The sequence below is a fragment of the Lissotriton helveticus genome, chromosome 7, assembly GCF_964261635.1.
Source record: "Lissotriton helveticus chromosome 7, aLisHel1.1, whole genome shotgun sequence".
NCBI classification, from domain to species: domain Eukaryota; kingdom Metazoa; phylum Chordata; class Amphibia; order Caudata; family Salamandridae; genus Lissotriton; species Lissotriton helveticus.
In genome coordinates, this window is record NC_136068.1 from 440,003,857 (window position 1) to 440,028,714 (window position 24,858).

The 24,858-nt window shown below is 48.4% G+C and overlaps 1 protein-coding gene across 2 annotated transcripts in view; it reads right to left on the reverse strand.

Annotated features, from left to right (window-relative positions):
* Positions 1-24,858, reverse strand: part of LOC144768570 (structure-specific endonuclease subunit slx1-like) — a 497,482-nt gene that overhangs the window by 389,377 nt on the left and 83,247 nt on the right. For both annotated transcript variants that reach the window (XM_078652340.1, XM_078652341.1), the window contains one exon: positions 9,672-9,801. The gene's annotated coding sequence lies outside the window, so the exon portion shown is untranslated. Of the gene's footprint in view, positions 1-9,671; positions 9,802-24,858 lie in introns of those variants that run through there.

A 24,858-nucleotide genomic window follows, 5' to 3' on the forward strand; every position in this document is an offset into this window, starting at 1 on the left:
GTAGGACCGCGTGTTCGTCACGGAGTTCCCCCAGTTTACGTGCGTGTACCCCCGCACCTTCCCCCTCCCTCTCATAGCGCAGCAGTTCAGACTCTATGCGAGTCAGGGAGCCGGAAACCTGTGCACGGATATTCCATGTGGCACCTATGCAGTGCCCACGGATGGTCACCTAGTGAGCGTCCCACTCCACCACTGAGTCGCTCGCCATGCCCACGTTTTCTTCAAAGTAGGACAGGACGGCTGTGCCCAGGGAGGACCGAAAGTCAGCGTCTTCCAACGCTGCAGACTTTAAGCGCCATGTGGACACCGGAGGCCTGTCCGCCTCCCAGTTGAGATGGAGACAGAGAGGGTTATGGTCTGAGTGTGTCCTGCCCAGGTACTCTGCCTTGGACAGTAACGGCAGTAGTGATTGGGAGCCTACTATGCGGTCCAGGCAGACGTGAAGGTCGTGTACAGCTGAATAGTACGAGTATATCTTATCCGCAGGGTGTTGCGTGCGCCAGAGATCGTTTATGTCCCAATGGTGTAACCAATTCCGAAAGGCCTGTGCCACTGATGTTGCTGTCACGGCGCGTAGGGGTGGAAAGGAGCGGTCCAGGTGCGTGACCAGGACCATGTTGAAATCGCCACCTAGCAACCAGGGGAGGCCCGCGTGCCGCTGGAGGATGGGATTTAGGGATGCCAGGAAAGCGGGTTGGTCTGTGTTGGGGGCGTAGATGGAACCCAGTAGTAACTCCTGCCCGTTAAGCCTTCCCCTAACAAAGGAGTACCTCCTGTCAGTGTCTACTTGAACGTCCGAACAGGTAAAAGGGACGCCAGCTCTCACCCAGATCAGGGCGCCGCGCGCTTGCGATGAGTAAGTTGTGCCGTGTATCTGCCCCCTCCAACGTCTGTGGAGCCTCTCCAGCTCCATCTGGGACATGTGTATTTCCTGGAGAAGCGCGATCCCCACCTTGTGTCTCTGCATGTAGGCGAAGACCGAGTATCTACGCGACGGGGTGTGCATGCCGCGAATGTTCCATGTCATAATAGTGGTGGACGTCATGACGTGTGTTGTAGTGTAGTCACCTGGGGGCTTGGGGAGGTCGTCCCTCTGGGTCGGGGGCCGGGCTGTCGCATTGTGTTTGCGGAATGTCGCTTCCGTAATATGTAAGGAAACAGTAACATTGTAACTTGGCGGGCGACTTCCCAACAGGGCAAGCGTCCAAACTTAGTGAGGCAGTTACTCCTCAAGTTAACGTGTCCACAGTTTGGGAGTATGTGGGGAAGCGCGCAGTCAGTAGCGTATCGTGATGTTCCCTCACTTAGGGCCCCCAAGGTTGTAGAGGTGTGAATGAAACATCTCATCAGTAATGCACGTCGGACTGACATGTGCGAGTCATCGGGGACGCGCAAGTTGATCACCCGCCTTTCCCCCCACGCCGGGCGCATGTATGTGTCTGCAGCATATTACGCGCAAGGCGCCAGGGCCCGTCGCCCACAACAGCAATACAATGGGCAACCAAGGAAAGGATACAATATGCAGTAGACACAGTTCAGACAGGATATCGGTATGTCCCAGGTCTGCCTCCAGTCACACTATGAAGTCCGCCGTCTGGGGCGTAACCACCGGCATAACAATGTCGTCTGACATCTCTGTGGACGGCGACGATGGCCCACTGGCCTGTGCCTTGCCCCGCTGACCATGTCCCAGGTCGTCGCCGGTATTCGTCGCACCCAACGTCGCAACCGCCTCCAGAGCCTCCTGTCTTTCCTGCCGCATTTTCTCCGGGCTCGGAGCGGCTTGTCTCGGGTCTGCACTCCGTCGGGTCCCATTTTTCCTCCTTCGCCTCCTGGAGCGTTGCTCCCGCCATCCGCCGTCTTCCGGGCTCGTCGGTCTCGGCCCCGACCATCTCCTTGTTTCCTCCAGCCACTCCCAGACCTCCGACGGGGCTTCGAAGAAATGTGTGCCTTCTTTGGTGACTACTCTCAAACGTGAGGGGAAGAGCAGGGAATAGGGCAGTTCCAGTTCTCTCAGTTGTTTCTTCACTGCCAGGTACGAACTGCGTCTCCTCTGAACAGTCGCTGTATAGTCCGGGAAGAACGACGCGACTATTGCCCACTCTGAGGTCTCCCATCTTCCGAGTTTCGTGGAGCACCGCATCCCAGTCCCTATAGTTTAGAAGTTTGAAGAGGAACGGGCGGGGCCCAGTTCCAGGCCTCCTAGCCTGCGCAGGCACCCTATGAGCCCTTTCCACCGCGAAGTGTGGCGACAACGCTCCAGCCGGTAGGAGCGTCCGCAGCCAGTCCTCCGTGTACTGTTCGGGGTTCTTCCCTTCCTCCCCTTCAGGCAGACCCACTACCCGGACATAACTGCGCCGGGAGCGCTCTTCCGCATCCTTCACGCGGTCTTCTAGTGTGTGCACCCTGTCAATTAGATCCTGCAAAGCGGAGGCGTGACTGTGTACCACCGGCTGTAGTTCCTGGACTGTCTGGCGCTGCGCAGCGACCGATTCTGACAACTTGCGGTGATCCGCATGCAACAGCGTAAAGTCGGAGGTGACTTTGTCAAGCCGGTCTTCCAGAGAGGTCTTGGTTTGTGCTAAGGTGGTCCCGATGCGCTCCACCGCCGCCAGGACAGTGTCTATTTTGGCTGCCAGGGTCGATGCGGGTTCCATGTCTGCCCTCCGCTGGTCTTGTGTTGCGTCTGGGCCACCCGGGCCTGGTTGCCTCAACTGCGACTTATCTCTCAGTCTGCCCACTGCGAGTTGCTGCGCAGTGGGCATCCACGCTCCCGGCGATGGACCAACAGCAGCGCCAACGAGGCCCCCAAGTCACCAGACCTGTCGTGTTCGTCAGGGGGGTCAATGGTGTGTGTCGATCGGCGACCTGTAGTCCCGGGCACGCCGTCCCCAGCCAGACGCGGCAACCGAGCGCTAGAGGATAGGCTGACTCAGATCTTGCAGCGCGAGTCCCCCTCTCAGGAGCTACGCAGTTGTAGGTCGTGTAGATCTCGCGGATGTCTCGCCACCGCAGCGGTGTAGAGGGACCCCCTCCGCCCGGGTCCGCACCACTTGTTCGGTCACTGTGTCCGGGGTGCCAAGGTGGGGGAGGGGGGGTAAGAATCTGTTATGTTATTTTGTTATGTTATTTTGAGTCTTATATAGCGCTCAGCTACTCCGAAGAGTCTCACTGCCCGCTAATAGCCAAAGCGGTTTTGAAAGCCAGGCAGCTGGGTCCGCCGCCCTCTTCGCCTTCTTCGCCTCTCTGCCTTAGCGGCCGCTACCTTCTTTGTGCGCCTGACTCCCTCCTCAGAGTTCAATGTCCCCGCTGCCGTTGTGGGGTTGACTCCCCGCCCTCTAGGCTGCAATAGATCCCCGGCTGTCGCCAATTACTGGCCGAGTTTATAGTGCAAGCGCCCACCGGCGGCAGGCCGCGTTCCTCCCAGCTCCGTTGGGGGTCCGCCGGTCCTCCTTCGCTATCGCTGGGCCTGCTCGCGGCCCTCAGGCAACCCCATTTGCGGCGAGATTCAGTGCCACTTGACCCGCCAGCGTCTCGTAAGGCGGCTACCGCAGGGTCCCTCCACGTGTTCCCTCGTCGCGGCTCCTTGAGCTTCGCTCGCCGCCTGGGCTCTCTATGGCGCCGAGACCGCAATCGCACTCCGCAGGTTCATGTGAGTGTGCACAGCTCTGTCCAGGCCTATCTCCCCCACCGCGTCCCGTAAGGTGCAGCCAGGGGTATCACAGTACGACTCAGTTCCTGCTGTATGTGCGCCGTCTTAGGCTCTCTATGTCCCCGCAGCCCGTCGGTGGAGACTGCTCCCCATCAGGTGCCCGCGCTATCGCACCGCTCACCTGTGGGCGCCCAGGTGATCTTTCCACTGTTTCAGGCCAATCCTGCGGGCCGTGTCTCTAGAGCGGCCCAGCACACCAGTCTCGTGGTCGGGACCCGGGCCTCGCGCTCGGTCTGCAACCCAGCGCCACCTCCTCCCAACAGCCGGCAGTGCACCGCTGCGGTCCCGGTTCTGGCTCTCCTCACACCAGCCTGTGTCACGGGGCTCTCGCAGGAGGTCGGCGATGTGTAGCGGACCCGCCTCTGCCCGCCGCTCCTACCACACCGGTGCCGGCCGCTCTGACACTGCCAGAGCCCGGCTGAGTTTCGCGCCCCCTCAGCACCCGCAGGTCTGCCCAGTTCGCCGGCGGATTACTCAGGTTTACAGTCAGCTCCGCGAGCACTTCTCACACTAGCGTGCTCCCCAGGCAGTCCTGCAGCTGCTCCGCCCGACGTGGGTGAACACAATTCCCTCTCCAAGGATAAATTACGGAGAAGTCCGGGCCCTGCTGACGGAGCTCTAAGGAGTTGCGTCCACCATGTTGCCCAGCTGGCCACGCCCTCCATGGTAACAATTTGATAATAGGAGGTATATTTTGACATTTTGATGTTCTGGACCCTCAACATGTTGGAAGTGTATACACATATTCCCCCTTTGTGTCTCCCATGTACTGGAATATGGAATGTCTTATATCCGTCTAAATGTATCTCATTTAGTAAACAAGCCTCCTAGAAACAGTGAATATCAAAATTATGTATGAAATCTGCCCAGACTAAGTTAGTAACCTTCGTCTCGAGGCCGCAAATGTTCCAGAAAACTACTCTAACAGACCCTACTGTTAAATCTACTTGGGTTTCTGGGCCATGTACATTTTCCCCCTGTCCCTGGGTTCCTGCCGGCTGTAAATCTAAATCCAAGTTGTAATCGTCTTCTAAAAGAGGTGTAGAAATTACACTAGGTGCACCACTTCCTAGTTCGAACGGGATGATTGTTGAAGTTACTGGCGGGGATAAATCACTCTTACCTTCTAGTTCTAGATACACATTAAGATTATGCTGATTGCCATGTATTCCAAACAAAGGTTTAACTATCATAGTGTTACAGTGAACTTTGGGTAATACCGTAAAATGTTCCGTGGCACAAGCCCAGTGGTCGTTGTGAAGTTCCCTGTTCAGTTCCCTCTGTAGCAATTTAGGAACAAATCTACCTGTGGGGTGATCATTTCCATACAGTCAATCAACATCCTCGAGAAATTGCAAAGGTCCAAACCTGTTTGTTACCTCTAAGTTGTAGGTCTGAAAACTATTAAGGTGAGTGTTTAAATGAGAAGCAGGATACTTTCGGAACCCACATGGCCGATAAAAAAAGCCCAGGGATAAGACGTTTATTCCTTCTGTTCTCAATTCCTTAGCACTAATGAGATATAGGATTTCGCGAACCAGGGCTGGATAGCCTAGGGACAGAACAACACAATCCCCATTTAGGGCTTTCCTACTTGGTCCGATCCATGTGACACGTCTTACCATTTTAAAAGAGGCGAACATTTCCTGTGTCAATCCAGCTTTGGCCCCCAGAAAGTGTACGGATTTATTCCGCAGGGTGATCCAAGATTCTTTTTCACCCTCGGTCGATGGAGGGACATTTGCCTAAACCAGGGTGTAGGGGCCGCGGCGGGGGGAAAAGTTTAAACTCATACGATCAGAGGGGGCCTCTTGATTGGGGAGCGCACGAGACCCTTGCAAGCTGTGGGTCTCAGGACGAGATAACACCCCCCCCAGTCTGTAATTTTTTAATATTCCGTCCTTCCCTCTTTACCCGGCATTTTTTAACCCATGACCCCTAGGAGGAGAGCTTTTTACTCTATTAGTACTTTCCTTCTGAATACTCTGTTTGCTACATCCCCGGGTGTTAATACTGGGAGACTGTCTGCAAACTATGTGACATCCACCATCCCCGCCTATCACGGGCAATCTGGTTGTCACTTCAGTTAGATGGCCCATAATTGTTGCTTGGCCCGCTTCAATGGTGTCCAATCTCTACTCTAAGGAGCCTATGGAAGCTTTAATACAAGTTGTTAGTTCTATAAATAAGCTTTTGACTCTCGAAAGAGAGTTGTGTTGTAGGCCTTTGGGATTATTGTTGTTTTTTGGGCAGTTAGCCCATTTTTTAGCCTTATCAGTGCCTGAATTGTACTTGCCTAGGCCCGTTTTGAGTTGAGGTACAGGACTATTAGGTGTTATATGGGTTTTATGAAACAATGGTGGGAGACTAGTGAGGGGAACTTTCTTCTTCTTAGTACATGTCCTTGTTAGCAGTCGCCGAAGAATCTCGAAGGATACTGGATCAGGGAGGATCAGTGGCAGTGATCCTCCTTGATCTAAGTGCTGCCTTCGATACGGTCAGCCATGCCACTCTGCTGAACCGGCTCCAGACCATCGGAATCTCGGGAGATGCACTAAGGTGGTTCAGTTCCTTTCTAGCTGACAGATCTTTTCAGATCTTTGACGGCGACACAACATCTACCAGCAGGCCACTTAGCTGTGGAGTACCGCAGGGCTCGTCTTTGAGCCCTGTATTATTTAATGTCTACATGAAGCCTCTGGCTGGGGTAGTCGAACCGTACGGCATTAAGATCGTGTCGTACGCCGACGATACCCAGCTAGTGGTTTCATTGGCCCAAGAGAACAACAGACATCCCTCGGCTGGCCTGCTGAACTGTTTGGAGAACGTGAGGGAATGGATGACCAACTCCTCCCTCAAACTGAATGGAGGAAAAACAGAGCTCATGCTCCTAGGTCCAGCTTCACCAGTACCCTTTACCTCTTTGTGGCCCGATGGCCTAGGCGCACCGCCTACTCCCAAGGATAGTGTGAAGAGCCTGGGAGTATGGCTTGACAACAAGCTCTCCTTCTCCACTCAGGCCACCAGGCTGTCTGCCACCTGTTTTGGCTTACTTAGAGCACTGAGGAAGGTTCTTCCACTTCTGCCCCTTGATGCCAAGAAGGTGGCAGTACAAGGCCTCATCCAGTCCCGTCTGGACTCAAATAATGCTCTTTACCTAGGGGCACCCGGGATGACTCTTCGGAAGCTTCAGGTGGTACAAAATTGCGCGGCGCGTACCATACTCCAGATTCCACGATCCCAGTCTGCCAGACATGGCCTGAAAAGCTTACACTGGTTGCCAGTAAGGCAGAGAGTGGCCTTCAAGGCACTGTGCATTACGCACCGGGCCTTTTGGAAGACCGGTTCAGCAATCAACAACAGCCTGGTCACCCCCTACCACCCTAACAGGAATCTGCGGTCTACGGGTGCCTTTCTGGCAGTTGTCCCTAGAGTGAAGAGAGCTAGGTCGGGGGGCAGGCTGTTCTCGCTGAACGCCGCCAAGCTCTGGAATGCCCTCCCCATCACTCTTCGGTCTATACCCGACCTGCTCTCATTCCGTAAGAAGCTGAAAACAGCCTTATTTGTCAAATCCCTCTAGTTCCTGCACCCTCGGCCCTGTCACATCTCTGTTTATTCTCAGCGCTTGGACGCCTCTGGGCAGCAATCGCGCTCAACAAATCGATAATAATAATAATTTTAGATGGTGGTTGTGAGACGGCGTCTGAATCATCAAAAATCCCCCGGGCAGCAGCACAAGCGGTAGGGCAATAACTGCAGTACTTGCAGCAGGGATTAAAGCAAAGGAGGGCGAACTAGTCAATGGAATACCATCATGAAGACCAGAGTACGGATCTTTTACATTGCGAAGTTATTCGCCCACATACCTGACATCCAATACATATCAGCAAGATGTAGAGGTATACTCTGATGCAATGAGAACTGATGTGACCCGATTTCTACATATTATTGTGAAATTTTGATTAACTGTATTGAATGATTTATTTATAATTAGAATATTGACAACACAGCTTTTAATAGCTCCATTGGCCCTTCTGGTAGAGAGTATACTACATTTCTGACAATGGTCCATCCTAAACCAGCACTGTGCTAACCTCCAAAGGAACAAGAGGAAATTATGAGAGATACTACAAGCTTTCCATCAAGTACTGGCAATTAGTAATACAAAACAGCTACAAATATCCAGGGCCAGAGGGGCCAACTACTTAGAGTGTAGATTTAAATAGCCTGTAAATATTCTTAAAAGGTCTTCAATGCCGCACCTAAATCATGTAGCTTGCTTCACCATCAGGTCTGCTCCTATGTGGGTGAGACCCCACCCACTACAGTGGAATTACTGTATCAGTGTGGAGTATGTGGTTAGGCAACAAGTTGAGATGGATGTAATACCATGTCGCCGAATACTACATTCACGGGCCCCCTCCTCTAGCACGATGGCACCCATGCTTAGCAGGCCCAGCTCCAGGAATTTTTATTTGAGTGGGCCAAGGGTGCATTCGGGTGGGCCACTGCGGCAGTCGTCATGACTCGCGGGGGTGAGTGGTGGGTTGGGCGGGGAGTCACGCGGCGGGGGTTTAATTTAATAATATTCATTAAAAAGAACAGGAAGCAGGCAGCCAGGCTCCCTCCTCTAAGCCAATCCCAACGCTGCATGCAGCGCTGTGATTGGTCAGGATGCCGCCCAGCCAGGGGCATAGGTGGCCAAACAGTCTTTGCGCACTCAGGGGTGGGCACACCACTCCTCCCCTGCCCTGCTCGCATGTACAAACGCTATTGTGCAAGATGGCATTAGGAAGTGGTGTTCCAAGGGCGTCCCTTCCTAATAGCAAGCCGCATTTGTATGTATCATTGTTTTGCGAACGCAATTGCAGTCACAAAACACTTGCTGTTTACCACCTAATTCAAGTAGGTGGTAAGCTACTCGGAAAGAGGAAGGGGTCGCCAGGGGACCCTTTCCTTCGTGAATGGATGCGAAAATATAATTTAAGAGCAGGCAGTGGTCCCACAGACGTAAAACCCAGCATCCTGGCTTTAGGATTGATAAGGCATGCTACAGGGGCGACTGATACGTTTTAAGTGTAGTGACCTATAGATATAGTGTACCTATATCTAGAGTAAGTGGTACAAACACCAGCTTACACAGGTTGCAGCAGGAGAGCTGTGGTTCAATTTTTCATGGCCTCTCATGGGTGGCATGATACATGTTTCAGCCCAGGGGAGGCCTCTGGGGGAACTATGCCTTGGGTACATGGGTACCATATACTAGGGACTGATAAGGGTACCCCACTATCAAATCTGGAGTGTACCAAAGTACATGCATAACAATTTAAAGGAGAAAGCAGCTCGACTGGCGTCTTGATTAGCCAGATCCCAATCAGACTAGTCAAATATAGTGCAACATCAAGCAAAAAGTGGGGTTAACCATAAGAAGTAGATCCTACTTTCCTACAGATACCAATTAAGATTTTTCCGAAAGCCTCCAGTATCCGGGTGGAATTAGCGAGATCATCCAGGCATAACAGGATTTACACATTGTGTGATAGACCAATTGTAGCTATCAGATCAGTCTCATTAATTCTATTCCTTTTTAAGGTAGAACCATTTTTCTTTGTTAAGGTAGGTTTAGGGAGAGCTGCTTCCCAGGTTTGATAATCCCTTCCCAACACAGGTTGTGTAAATCAAATATAAATCTTGTCCAATGCTTTCCTAAAGTCTGTGCATGTAATTGTAGTGACGGGCTGTGTAAAATGATATCAAACCAGAACGAGAATCAGAAATCCTGCAGTTTAAATCAATAAAAACTAAGAGCTGGTGCCAAAAAATGGCCTCCATGGAAAGAAGGTCGACTAATATATGCCAGGGACTCATGGCAATTTAAATGAAATAGGAAGCCCAGGTGGAGGTGGCCAAATACAAAACTGCCATTTACAGCCGTGCGATAATCAAATTACAGACTTACCTTGTAACAGCAGCCCCATAAGTCCGTTGGCCTGGGGTTGAAATTCCCTAGTATTCAGCATGTGTTCCCAGGAAATCAATGCTAAGGAGACGTCCTGGATGCCATTTTGTCTGCATGGGGCTCAGTCGACCTAAAGATGAAGGATCATGAAAAGTTAACCAAGCAAGGAGGGGGGCGTGAAGGTTAAGGTGCGGCCACCATATTAGATGAGGGGACCAGCCATACATTTTAGCAGTACCGGTTAATGAACCAATACAGGATTAAGATATTGGTAAAAATAAGAAAAGATCCCGCATATAACATACAAAAGTTGGGAGGGTTCAGAAAGAACAATTGTGATAGCGATCCAGTTACAAATGTCACTATAAGTAATAACCCAACACATAATATTGATTTTTTTAAAGAAACTCACGTATGCTAGAGAGTATACCACTGTAGCACAGTCCCATGGCCTCTGGAAACTATGAAGGCCATCTCGGAAGAGAAGCATTGACATTGTGTGAAATATGAATTAAGGTGGCATTGCTACTTTGACAGACTTAACACTGTAAATTACCATATAGAAATATAAAAGGATTGAAGGTAGGGTATGGGAAAGGTTGCTCGGGACATTTCATACAAAACGAGTGGGCCAGTAGCTGTGACAGGGAGCCTCAAAGGGGTTCTACATACAAAATGAGAGGCCCGCCAAGAATGGTAAAGGGACACGCATAATAAAAAATAAAAAACAATCTTTCTTTAGCCTTTACATTACTTGCATAGAAACTTCACATAAGCATTTCCTTATCAGACACGATAAATTGGTTTGAATGACAGCTACTTTCTTTTGTATGTTCAAGTAGTCATTTAGACAGGCAGAAAACATCCAGATCATGCGCAACAATCAGAGGTCGGAGAGGGCGGGATCTGTGGGGAACGATGTGCTCATACTTTTTTTATGTAATTAAAACAGTTTTCACACTTTTCGTTAAAAGATAACCGTCTTGGAACAGTTAACTCTTTACAGATTAAATGCCTCATCTGAAAGGGCAAGGGAGGGCATCTCCTGTCCGGTGAAGCCAAAGTTGGGAGAGGGAGTTAAAGAACAAATATGCCTTCTCACCTAGATGCCTGCTATCTGGAAGGAATGTAAATGAATGAAAAGTCAATCTGCCAATCAAAAGGCTGCTTGAAAGCCAGAATTGACTTGATTTAATGAAGCTACTTGAAACTTCATGAAGGCAAAAGCGGATTCTTTTTAAGAAGTAGAGTAAGAGTATTTGTTACTGGTTGAGTTCTGGAGTTCCTGCTTTTTAGACACATATAACTAGGTGCAGCCTAATTGTGCATTGCTAAAACCTATGGGCCATATGTATCAACATTTGTAATAGCGATTACCTAATTACGATTTTCAGGGAATCGCAATTAGGTAATCGCTGTTACAAATGTATGAAACTGCAAGAGTTTCAATCAGCGATTCCTAGGGGGTCGCAAATCGACCTTCCTCATTAATATTAATGAGGTAGGTCGCAATTTGCGATCCCCTAGGAATCGCTAAAATCATGGGGATGGTGGACTGGTGGGGTCAGACCACCATGTCCGTGAATGATTGCTTTTAAATAAAGCAATTTTTTTTGTTTTTTTAAGCTGCCAGTTTTCCTTAAAAGAAAACGGAATGCTTTACAAAATGAAAAGTTCACCTTTCATTTTTTAAGAACAGGCAGTTGTCCATGGAACCACTGCCTGCCCTTAAAAAAGTTTTGAGATATATTCACAAAGGGGAAGGGATCCCTTGGAGACCCCCCTCTCATTTTCAAATGGGTTACCACCAACTTGAAGTTGGTGGTAATTTGCAAATGTTTTGCGACTGCATTCACGTCACAAACATTCATACATACCATTACGATTTGGTATTCGGAACGGACACCCTAAACACGCCCCTTTCAAATACCGAATCGCAAACCCATTTTGTGATTCAGTACCAGGTTGCCGAATAGTAAAATAGGGTTTGTTACATGTGAAAAGCATTTTATGCATTAGCAAACGGGCCGATTCTGAGAATCGGCCCGTTTGCAAACGCAAAAAATGTTTGCTACATGTTTGCTACATGTGGCCCTATATTTTGAAAGTAATTATTTTATCTTAAATCTACAACTTTTTGCACATTTTGCTGCAGTCTTGCAGTGTGGGATGCAAGTTTAAAATAAAGATTTATATACTCACAGTGCTTTCTATCATAGGCAAGGACTTCGTAGCACTAAAGTGCACAAGTCACTATTCCTCACTGTAGTAACCTGGATTCAATTCTCTGGTTACACACTTCTGTAGCGATCGCATTAACCAAAAGAAGTATCATAGCGCAAAAATATGCTTTTAGGTGTCCCCTAGGAGAGCACATGTGATGTCTCTCGCAAGACTGAGGGCCAGATGTACGACCATTGGATTTAGCGCCTCATTGCGAGTCGCAAATTGCGAGGCGCTAAATCCAATGTACATCAGTGTCAGAGACACTGTTTGCGATTCCCAATGGGGTCGCAAAATGTGAGGCTCATCAATATTCATGAGCCATTGGGAATGGCCAACCTCACAGGGATGGTGGTCTGCTGGGGTCAGCAGACCACCATGTCTGTGACTGCTTTACAATAAGGCTGTTTTTTGGTTTTCTTTTTCAATGCAGCCCGTTTGCCTTAAAGGAAAATGGGATGCATTTAAAAAAGAAACGCTTTTGTTGCATTTTTTAAGGGCAGGTAGTGGTCCCTGGGACCACTGTTTGCCCTTAAAAATATTTTCCCCTGCATTCCAAAAGGGGAAAGGGTCCCCTGGGGACCCCTTCCTGGTTGAGAGTGCTTTACCATCCTTCTGAGAAGGGGGGTAATCTGCGACTGTATTGTGACTGCAATTGCGGACGCAAAAGAGTCACACATACATGGAGGACTCGCTATTAGGAAGGGACTCCATCGGAACGTCCCTTCCTAATAGCGACTCGCTATTCCTATTCTGCGAGTCGCAAATAATTTGCGAGCTGCAAAATGGGAATAGTACACGGCCAACTTGTTTTTTGCGGTCGCAAAGGGGTTTCAAACCCCGCTGCGACCGCAAAAAACTGTCGTACATCGGGCCCTTACTGTTTTCTAACAGTGGACGTGAAGACCGCCCACTGTTTATTGGTTGGCATCCCTGTCACTCTCATTTGCTTTCTTCTTATTAGTCAGCTGCAATAGGCTTCTTTATTCTTCATGTGCTTGTCCCTCACCTCCAGCATGGATGCACGATTTGTGCATTTCCACTGCTGATTTTATTTAGGCCATACTTTTTTCTTTGTGTTTAAGCACTGTACCATAGTGAATATTTTTCAGTTGTCTCCCTTGTGTACTTCTCTCCACTCCAAGTGTTCCTCCCGCTCGCCGACCCTCTGCTGTCCATCACATTGCCCTACCACATGACCTCCCTCCACTGTCCGTTGTGTCTCCCATCCACCATCTCTCTGTGATCTGTTGACCACCAACCAGCATCCATCTGTTGTCCATGTTACCCCCCACATCTGTCCTCCTTCGTTGGGCCTATCACTTTTATTTCCCACATTCTCTGTTGTCCTTGTTGCCCCCCCACACACACACCCTTCCTCCTGCAGTGTTGCCTCCTGTTCTTTCTTCTAGCCAGAAATAAAAATTAAAAAGTGCTATGACGTGTCATCACTTTGGTTTCCTTTCAGCCATGCTGCACAGCAGCTTCCTGCTGTACAACATGACTAAATATTGACAAATCCAATACCTCACCAAGGGGGTGGTCTGTTGGCTTTGCCAATGCTTGTTTATTTAAGTTGCGTGCAATAGTTTATGTGTAAGTATCTGAAAGTGAAAGACCTATGGAATAGGTAAAGAATATTTTGTTCTTTTTAGCCACGCCTTTCACCCTGCCTGAGACTCACTGACTGCCCCCACTGCTCTCAGGATGACAGTTCTCATACTTTTGTAATGCTCTTCGATCGCTGGTAATAATACAATTAGTCCGTAGGTGTGGACTGAAACTCCAACAGAAGTTAGTGAAAGAAATAAACCTCTGAAGCTCCCTCTCTGTATTTCACGAAAAAAAGCAAGGCAATCGGGCATTTATCAAAAGGTTGGAGATGCCTATAGCAAGACCTAATAAGGAGGGGCTTTAGAGGACCCATAGGAAGTAGGGTCCATTCATAGTTGATCTGTTCACCTCTTGGCTCAGTGTGCAGTTGCCAAGGTTTTGCAATTAAACAACAGATTAGAACCTGCAGGATGGATTCATTTTCTGTTTAAAATGCTTTATTAAGAGAGTAAAACAACGTAAAACATCAGTACAGATTCTATATTAGTAGGATACCGCAACAACTAAGAATATAATGAGAAACAATGATAGAAAAGTAATCCTTATGCAATAAAACTGTACTTAATACAAATGCATTTTAAAGAATATTTTTGATAAAGAAGAGGAAAAAGAAGAGAAGAGAGAGAAGGAAAACAAAAGAAAAGAAAAGGAAAAAGAAAATGAAAAGAGGAAGAAAAAAGTAACAAATGAAGTAACAATCTATCATATCAAATAACAACGTAAATAATTAAGGTAACTTCCTAGATAAAAAGTTTGTTAATGGTAACCACAATAAGTCTCTTTTAATCAACAAAGGAGTAGAGGTAGCATAAGCTCTGTCCATTCTATGGTGATGACAAAGTAGGTTCCACCACGCTAGAAAGGAAACATTTGATGAATCTTTCCAATTAGAAGTAATAAAAGGATGGATTCATTTTAACAATGGACAAGGCTATGGCTGTATGTGTTATCACCATTTGCTACAACCTGTTATTCATTGTATTGGATGAGGAACTTCAAAGGGATTTTGTTGTCACAAGTGCGGTTGGCTCAAGCTTGGTCCTCTATATTGCTGGAGATGTGGGTGGAGTAACTCAGTTAATGAACTTTTAGGCATTGCTCTCAGAGCCCAAGATGGAGAAGAATGCAATAGTGTTTTCATGGGCAGCACATGCTGTTGTCATGGGTGATTTCACTGAGTGTGGGATATTTGAGATCATCAGACTTCTTGTACAGCAGAGACTATTTGAGATTTATGCATTAGTATAGATGCAGTGATAATGGTGTGTGGATATCATTTAAGCAATATTGTAACAAATTACACATTTTCTAAAAGCTTTGTAAGAGAAATGATTGATAGGTCACAAAGGCCAGTTTGGCCTGACATGAATGTTTGATGGTATGCTGGATGGACACTAAGCAATAGTCAGTGATGTGCTGTGGAAAAAAGATTTACTTGAACAGGATGGCCAAACCCAAGAATTAACTGTAAGGAGTTTCAATATTGTTTTTATGTCCTATAAGAGGGTCAGTGTGGTATAGTTAATAGTTGGTATAGCTTTAAGATGTTCGATTATAGTTTGATTCTATATGTTGTCATGGTGAGCTTATTGAGGGATCTAGAATGTGCAGCCTGTGAAAGGAGGAGGTAGAAGGCACCTGTTGGTCTCAGAAGTGGATGATATGTTTCCCTGTATTGGATTTACTTCAAAGAAAATAAATCAACCTCTCTTCATTGTTGATGAGTGAGGACCATCATTTCCACATTGGTAACGAGCTGGAAAACCCTTTGTTGTGGGAGTCAACTCATCATTAAACCAAAGGAAAATGAAGGAGAAGGAAACGTATCAATGCACAAGTTTTGAAAAGTTTTTTACTGCAGTTATGGCAAGCTACCTTTGTGGATCTATTTCATGCTGGGCGACATTATTCAAGAAATGAAAATGTATTTAAGGATTTATTACCCCACGCAGGCTGTTACTGAGCGCGCTCCGATTTGAGGCCCTCAAGCACACCTTCATGCGCTCCTTTGTGCTGCTCTGTGCTTGTGACACGCGTTCCTCAGTTCACATTTGGCACATATAGTTCTGCGTGCCGTTTCATCACAGGGACGTTAGCGTGCGTATGTTTACAGGGTTACTAAACAACGTGAAGCTCTACTGGGTCCGTATGCACCAGGGCACGACTGAATCGTCATATTCAGTTGCTTAACAACGCGCTTAGCAGCATGAACCTGTGCTAGGATTGGAGTGACGTTTGACCGTGCTCCAGCTCCTTGGTAATGCCCTCAACGCTAGCAATGTCTCTCTGAGATTCAGCGCCCTGGTAATGCCCTCTACACAACATGATCTTCCCACAAATTCTATTACAGGAACGGAGGCTTCGGATTATTGCTTCTCTTTCTTTTACTGTAACTCAAAGCAGCCAATAAAAACGTTTATACAATAAACAAACTACATTTCCCATGATGCTTTCACATCCATCATATTCTTTCGGACCCTTTAAGAACAACCATTTCCTTTTCCTGAGCCTCTTTGTTTGCTGATCACGCAGAAGTTAAGAGCGCACCTGTTATATACAGTTCCTTTATGACTGTTAAAATTGTTTGATTGATTGCACAAGCGCCGCTTGCATAACGAGTGTTATTAGAATTGATGTCCTTGCAATCGTCTTGCTTATGTGCTTGAAGTGTGCGTGTGCCTACGCAGATTCGTATGGCCCGACCGGGCAAGCGCAATAGGGTCCCGCGCCGCTCGCGGCGGTGATTGCATTAATGCGAAGCGCTCCTCACGCTTATCGGCCGCAGTCACTGAAACGAGCCGCAACTCCGCCCAACGTGCATAGCCCAATTGGGCTACTCTTGGGCTCGCTCATTTTGGGCTACGTACGTCGTACGCGACCCGGTGAACCTTTCTCGAAGCTCAGAAGCAGTGCAACTCTTCTCGAGCAGCTGACAATTGTGATGCCTGACCGGCTGAAATAACAGTCGCCCCCCCGGAGCGAGCACACGCTCTTTGTACCGTCTAATTTTGGCTCTGACGCCCTGCTTGGGTTGGAACAACTTTGATTACAGCACTGCTGAGGAGGTAGGTACTCTAGATTTTCTGTGTGCATGTGGGTTAGCTCCCCCCTTACTCCTCCAAGAGAAACTTAATTTGCACCACTTTATTTTAAATAAACCAAAAACGATAAGTGTGTGCACTGGAAGACTGGGTCAGACATGAGGTGGATGAACCCTACCAAGAAGAAGTGCAGGAAACTTCGTTAGAGGACAACACTGTTGACGCTCTAGCAGCCCCTTGCACTGTGCAGCCAGCGTTGGCAGCCACCTTAAAGCCTATTACGAAGCAATTTGAGAGCTTTGCCAAATGCCATGGATTTAAATCCTCAGCTGGTCCTCACACTGATGACACCACCTGTGATCCAAAGTCAGGGCCACGGACCCACGCTGGCGCGCTAGCCAATTTGCCCAAAGCTCCCACACCCCCTAACACCGAAAGTGAGAAAACGAAACGCAAAGAGAAAGTGTATACAGACACAGACACAATGGGTACAGATCCAATGGATGAGGAGGCTCCTCCCAAGAAAAGATCTAGAAAGACAGGTGATGAGACACCCGATTTGACTCCACAAAATTTAAATACACCTTTCACATTTAATCCGGCCGACATAGTACATCCTCGGTCGTCGGATTGGGCTCTAACCCCGGAAGTGACAGACTTTCTGCACGACAATCTTTGAAAGGGCTTTGATAAAGAAGTGCGCAATAGATTGCGCGCCGAGTGCCCTAGGCCTGACATCCTAGATAAGGTTTTATACAAAACAAGTTGGAAAATGCTCAGATAATTGAGTACCCAACCATATTTCCCTTGATATTGGGCACCGCCCCCTGGAAATAAACAATGTTTGGACCTAAATCTGGTAAAAAATTGCCTAAAGATTTTCAAGACAAACTTTTTTATTCTCTGTCCTGAAGATGATGCCACTCATTTCACAATAGGCATCGAAACGTCGTCGACATTTTAGCGTCATATGTAAAATGAAAAGTATAAATTGTATACAATGATGCTTCTAAAATGTATTTTTGTCTGTTCACTGAACTACTAGTATACAGACCGCCTTGTTCGTTCTAACCCCATCCCCTTGTTTTGTCTTGTCCCCTGTGGGTTGCTGGCTGCACCCACTGTGTAAAAAAATCCTCTTTATTCTTGCTTATCACTTTAATTAAAATTCCTGTCCGGCTGGACAAAGGTCATACATACTATTGAGCGTATGTCTATCATTTTTGCGAAAGATCCCTGAACTACTAGGGACCCCTAATTTCCTAGATAAGGTAGCAGAAACGCCAGATATCGACGCCAGCCTTCTTACTTTCCTCAAAAAGTTTGCGAAAGAGCCCAAAAAAGGGACTGATCGCGCCTGGTGAGGCTGCCAAGATAAGCTCTTGGATGTAGCAGGACCCTTGGCCAAGATACTGGAGATGGCCTTAGTCGCTAAAGAATCTACCACGCCTGTGGACCCAGACGTATTAGTGGGCTGGACACAAAGAGCGATATGCAGGTTAGGAAATGCCAATAGCGCTATCTCCACGGAGAGGCGCAAATCTCTCTTGATGAGGATGGACTCCAACCTGACGGAGTTAGCATCAGCTGGACCTGGCCCTCTGGCGGAGGGTAATCTCTTTGGAGAACGATTTGCCAAAGACGTTTCAAAGTATGTGGACAAATCCCAAACAGGTGTAAAAAGGGTCTTTCAGGCGGGCCTTTTTAACTGGGCCGGTCGAGGCAGAGGGCTCTCGCCAGGCCGAAAATATTACCAAGATCTTGAGCGAGGAGACTACGTACACGGCAGAGGAGACTGGGATTCCACCAGAGGTGGAACATTCTACCCCACAAGACAAAGATGGCGTTTCAACAAAGGCGGATACCGAGCTGGTTTTCAAGCCCAAAATTCTGCATGTAAGAGTTATTAACACTTCCCACTTACCCTTGGGGGTTGTACCCAGTTTTTCAGTCACAATTGGGCAATGCTATCACACGATGCATGGATCTTACTGACTATCCAAGGGTTCCATCTAGACTTTTATCAAACACCTTTCCAAGACATTCAACCAATACAACTCAATTTTACTCAACAAGTGTGTGCTTTTATAGACGCAGAAATAGAGGAATTGCCGCAGAAACACTCGATTACCTATTGCGAAGACAGACCTAGCGTTTTCTGAAGCAATGTCTTCTTAGTGCAGAAGAAAGGTGGCGGTCACGGATGTATGACATTACAACGCATGCTTTTACCATGCATGCCTTTACAACAGAGTTTTTACAACGCATGCCTTTACAACGCATAGCGCTTAGGGGTGCTGGATAGTGAATAGTTTAATTTACTATCCCAACTCCAGTCCCCGTGGATAGTAGGGAAGGTGTTGGATAGTAAATTAAATCTATTCCCTATCCTAGAGCACCCCCCAGCGCAATGCGTTGTAATGGTTTGCGTTGTAATAGTTGCGTCGTAAAGGCACTGCGTGGTAAAAGTTGCGTTGTAAAGGATGTTCCCCGGCGGTCACAGGTTAGTATTGAACCAGAGAGTTCAATCAGTTTATGACATACAAACACTTCAGGATGGAGGGTATCCATCTTTTGTCAGATGTACTGAAGAAGGGGGATTGGATGGTCAGATTAGATTTGAAGGATGCCTATCTGAAGATTCCTAATTTTTCCCTGCATCATCGATTCTGCAATTCCGATGGCAGAAACGATGGTTGGAATATTTGGCCCTTCCTTTCGAGCTTTCCTCGGCTCCATGGTGCTTCACCAAAGTAATGAAACCAATGATAGCTCATCTAAGAGAACAGGGCATCCACATGATTGTATATCAGGACAATAAACTCATCATGGCGCAAGCTCAGTCCTTAACAATTCAAACTTTACAAATGACCATGTCTCTTCTGTAGAACTTGTGGTTTGTGATCAACGAGTCCAAGTCGTCCCTGTGTCCATCTCGGACAGTGGATTTTCTGGGGTTCGTCATAAATTCTCAGACTGCTCAGTTGAGTCTGCCCCGCTCCAAATTGCGGGATCTCAAGAAGGAGCTCACAATGGTACTATCCAAACAGACCGTCTTCCCACGGACAATTGCCAGAATAGTGGGGCTACTAGCGTTCTCCATACAGGCAATATTCCCGGGCCCTCTGCACTATCGGGCTTTTCAAAGACTGAAGATTCAACACCTTCAGAAAGGTCTGTCTTATACGGACCTGGTCCCACTTTCCAAAGGAAGTACGGGAAGAGATACAATGGTGGTTGGGCCACGTAGAAGTGTGGAATGGCAGAGCAATCTTCTGCTCCCAACCAGAGGTTATTATAGAGTCAGACGCCAGTCGTTGGAGCTGGGAAGCACGTTGCGGTGATCTCTCCACAGGAGGACGATGGTCCCTTCAGGAACTAAATCTCCATATCAACTGCCTAAAATTAGCAGGGTCGTTTGCGATCAGGACACTCTCCCCCAAACAGGTCTTGTGTTGCATCCTTCTCAGGGTTGAAAATATCTCAGCAGTGAGATATATCAACAAGTTGGGAGGTACGAGGTCGTCACTACTAGTGGAGATAGAGAAGGACTTTTGGCACTATTGCCCGAGTCATCAGATATCAGTCATGGCAGAATATATTCCAGGACAGTCGAACACTAGCAAACTGGAATTCCAGGTACCTCAAGGACTAAAGCGATTGGCAGCGCCAACCCCAGATATTCAGTTGGCTCCAAGCAATATGGGGAAATTGCAAGATGGATCTCTTTGCGTCCATACTGAGTCGACAGTTGCAGACGTTTTTCAGCTGGAGGCCGGATCCGTTGGCAATGGCGCCGGATGCTTTTTCTCAGGACTGGTCAGTGGGTCTGAATTATGCCTTTCCCCCTTCATCTTGATTCCCAGAGTGGCGACGCAGGTAACAGGCCAACTAGCGGAGGTGATCTTTGTGACACCCATGTGGAAGTCATAGCCCTGGTTCCCAGTTCTGTTGGAGATGAGCTGCGACTTCCCCAGGATGATTCCGCGGTCTGCAATGATGCTCCAGGGCCCTCATGGAGAGTTGCATCCGATGGTGACATCGCTGCAGTTGTCCCTGATGGCATGGAGGCTTTCCGGCAACAGTAGGAAATGCCAGGGATTTTGGGCAAAGCTTCGGAATTAAACAAGCTTGGGCCCCTTCCACAAGGAAAAGGTACTTTTCAGCCTGGAAAGGTTGGGTTTGTTGGTGCATGGAATGGCACGTGGCTCTCGTGGGGATAGAATTATCCCAAGTTGTGAATTTTTTGTCAGACAAAGATTCGGAAGGTTTAGCATTCCGTTCCGTTAATAACTTCGGATCGGCTATTTCAGGAGGCCATACTCAGGTGGACGATAAGCCAGTTGGTATGCTCCCAGTCGTGTGTAAGTTACTAAAGGGTATCAGGGTAGCTAACCCTAAAGAAGCCAAAATATTAATCTCTCTGGGATGTTTCATTAGTTCTTTCATTATTTGACAGATGGTCAGTTAACAATTTATTGTCCTGAAAACAGTTGTCAATTAAGCTAGCTATGCTAATGTGTTTATTTGCCTGCAGACATTCTTCGGATGTGCGAGCCTTGGATCTTACTGGTAGAGTACTTCCTCCAAAAGGTGTTTATTTTAATATTACTGGTAGAACAAAAACATGTTCACGTAGTATTGAATGTACTCGATCTTTGAGACCAGAAGGTTCAATGCAATTATTGATTGCATTACAGAAGCTGTTAAAACCGGTTTCAGCGGCTACCATAGCAAGTGGTTAAAATCAGTCATGCAGGAAGCGGGTATTGATACCCATATATTTGGTGCACACTCCGGTTGTGGTGCGATAACATCCGAGACTTTTATGTTGAGTTCAACTGTTCAAGATATTATGAGGTCTGCTGATTGGTCATCAGAGTCTACGTTTAAACAATTTTATTATAAACCGGTGGGTGATAAATCTACAGTGGTATTTGATTAGCGTTAGACGAGCAATAATCCGAAGACTCCGGTCCTGTAATAGAATAAAAAAAGATTTGCTAGCATTCGTGCGAAGAATTTTCAATTCTATTAAGGACACAGAGGCGAGGATTATACCACCCGGTTATATTTCAATATCTGTAATATATCCCCGCCCGTATATATTTTATATTCTATTTAATAGAAGTTACGGGTTTTACTAGGTTTAATTCATTTCAGGTTCTGAAAAGAAGATGGAATAGATGATCTTCTGGTTTGAAGACGATCTATAACGTTCCAGTTTGGTTATGGCTCTTCCACGATGGAGGATAACTGCGTGGACTTGATTTACAGTTTATTGGACTAAAAGTTCGAGCAAAGAAAGAGGCTCTGGAAAAGGAAATGGTGGCTCTTATAGGGTCAGACAGGATATGATGGAGGTGAAAGCATCATGGGAAATGTTTGTAGATACATTCCCCGCGAATTACAACTTTAAAACCCTCCAAGAGCGTGGAAGGGGAGTCTACTGAACCTTTAAGCTCAAAATAGTTAGTGATCGCGGTTTGAATCTCGTCGCAAAAGACAGAGTCCCGCAAAGCATTGGGGGAAGCTGCCAGGAAAATGCAAGACAGGGGGACTGGGGGAGACGTAAACCGAGACGAACAGGTGCATGATCTGAAAGGGTGCACGCCATATGATCAACAGAGGTAAGCCAGGAGAGAGCATCGGGTGTGGTGATCCAGAGGTCCAGACGGGACCAGCAACCACGGGTGCCAGTGACGCGGGTGCCCTCGCGAGCCTCAGGGCGCATGTGGCGCCATGCATCAAACAGGGAGGTATCAGTGAGGATGGAGCTGAAGAGTGCAGCTGCGCGCGGGTGGGGAGCATGGGGGCCGGAACGATCTTAAGCAGCGGACAGCGTAACATTGAAGTCCCTTCCCCAAAGGAGCGCAGCAGGGCCCAGGGACGAAATATGGTGCAAAACTTGTGCAAAGAAGTCTGGGTCATCACTGTTGGGACCGTACAGCGCAGCGATTGTCAGTGGTTGGGCCTGAAGGGTATTATGGAGAATCACGAAACGCCCCCCGGGGTCGACAACTGCCTTGTAGGTTCGCCATGGGAGCCCTCTTCGTATAAGGATGGGCAACCCCCGGGAATAATTAGAATAAAAGGAGGAATGTATTTCACCCCAGTGCCGAGAAAGGAGTCTGGAAGCGGTCGCAGGGAGCAAGTGGGTCTCCTGAAGAAGACAAATGTCCACAATGTGCCGGAGAAGGTGGACAAATACCAAATGCACCTTGCGGCAGGGCCGGACTGGGAATAAAAACCGGCCCTGGCAAACTGCTCAGCCGCCCCCACCTGGGGTGAGGGGGAGTGCAGCTGAGCAGTTTGCGATGGCCGGTTTCAGACGATTTTGTTACAGGGGGTAGATATTGCCGACCCCCGGTAACAAAAACGGCCCCCAGGGGCCCAAAACCAGCCCCCACCCTAGCAGCCCACCGGGGAAACGCCCGGTGCCCGCTATGGCCAGTCCGGCCCTGCCTTGCGGTGGTCATTAAGGCCACAAACGTTCCAGGTCCAGAAGGTGGCATCTGTCATGGTGCAACACATAAGGAAATAGTGACGCGGGAGGTGCTGAATGAAGAGGAGACCTCGAGTAGATTCGAATAACGGTGCAGCATATATTGAAGGGAGATACACAGTGCAACAGCATTTGAAGCGTAATAAAACAACAAGGAGCATGCCAAAACAAACAGAGCGGCCTCAGTGGGGGACCACAAACCCCAAGAACCACCCACCCTACTACCCACGCCAACCCCCCAAACAGGCTGAGAGTCCACCCACACCCCCCAGGGACCCACAACTGAGAACGGGAATGTCTTTGTCCAAAGAGGGAATCATCCCTTGGAGGTATGGCATCGCTCAGCATACGCCCCTGCCAGGAAGGCAGGGTGGCCAAGCCCTGCATTGTAGCAGACAGCAGAAGAAACAACGAAGGTTCAAAGGCACCTTGCCCTGAGCAAATCCGTTGAAAGAGTGGACCTGTGGGAGAGGAAGATGTGGTGTGGGCCAAGGCAAAGCATAAGATCCAACAACATGTAGACAAGCCAGCAAACAGGGCTGAGGGACATGCCAGTTCCGTCATTATCACTCAAATTGCAGTCGGCCTTGGCCTGAGAATTCGCTGGGGAGGATCGCTGAGAAGGTCGAGTTTTTTCGCAAAGGCCAGGACATCTTTATGGTCAGGGAAAGTGAACGTCTTGAAGCCGTGCTTGAATATCAGGTTAGCAGGATACGCCAAGGAATATGAAACTTCATACTTCTGGAGAATGCGTTACGAAGGTAGGAACTCGCGGCGGTCAGCCTGCACCGCCATAGTGTAACTGGGGTAGAAGGACAAGGTGTTGCCCTGATGCCGGATCTCGCCCTTCTCCCTGAAGTTAAGAATTTTTGCAGTGATTGGGTGAGCTGGCAGGCCGTGGCCAGGGCGGGGACCAAGGGAGCGGTGGGGCCGCTCTACGATGAAGACCGAGGAAAGGACATCACCAAAGAGTTCACAAATGAGTTGCTCAACAAATTCCTCCATGCGCGAGATATTGGTGGATTCAGGCACACCTCATTTTTATTCCGTATCAACTCCAGAATCTTGTCCATTTGGAGAAGCTTTTGATGATCCTGGGTGGCGGCATCTTCGGCATCAGAGACCCTAGATTCGACATGTAGCAGGCGGGCGTCATGAGAGATTTAACCGTGTACAGACGAGATGACGACTGTTCAAGTTGGGCCGCAATGCCCGAGACCGTGGATTTGATTTCCAGCATGATAGATTTCAGGTCATCCTCTCGCGTTGATGCCATCTCCGTTGGAGCAGCGGGGTCACCCCCTTCAGCGACAGTGCTATCGTGGCGCGTCTGCCGGCGCTGGTCAAAGGTTAACTTCGGCTGTTTGGGGTCAGTCTTCTCCATGTCCAGGTGGAGTCGGATGGATGAGGAGGCCAAACGTAGAGAGAAGGTCGCAACTGGGAGGCGAGAAGGCGACATCCCTGTGTGTATAAGGCGCGATCCGGATGAGTGGAGAGAGGAACAGGCGGGTAGGGTGGGGAAGCAGCAGTGCAGGCCCGACGTTGGCAGGCGTAAGCCAGGCAAGGTGCAGGGGTGCTGAGGAGAAGCCGCAGTCCGCGCCCCCAACAACGGCAAAGTACGACAAGTTCACAGCAGGTCCCAGGGTCCCAGCAGCCCGCATCCAGGAGAGCAGATCAATAACATCAGTGGGCTGGTGTGGGAGAGCGGTAAGTCCGTGGATCGTGGTAACACACAGTTGGGAATGGCCTCTGGAGTTTCTGTCCAGGCGTGGGCAGCACAGCGGAGAGGGCAACCGCGGTGGCG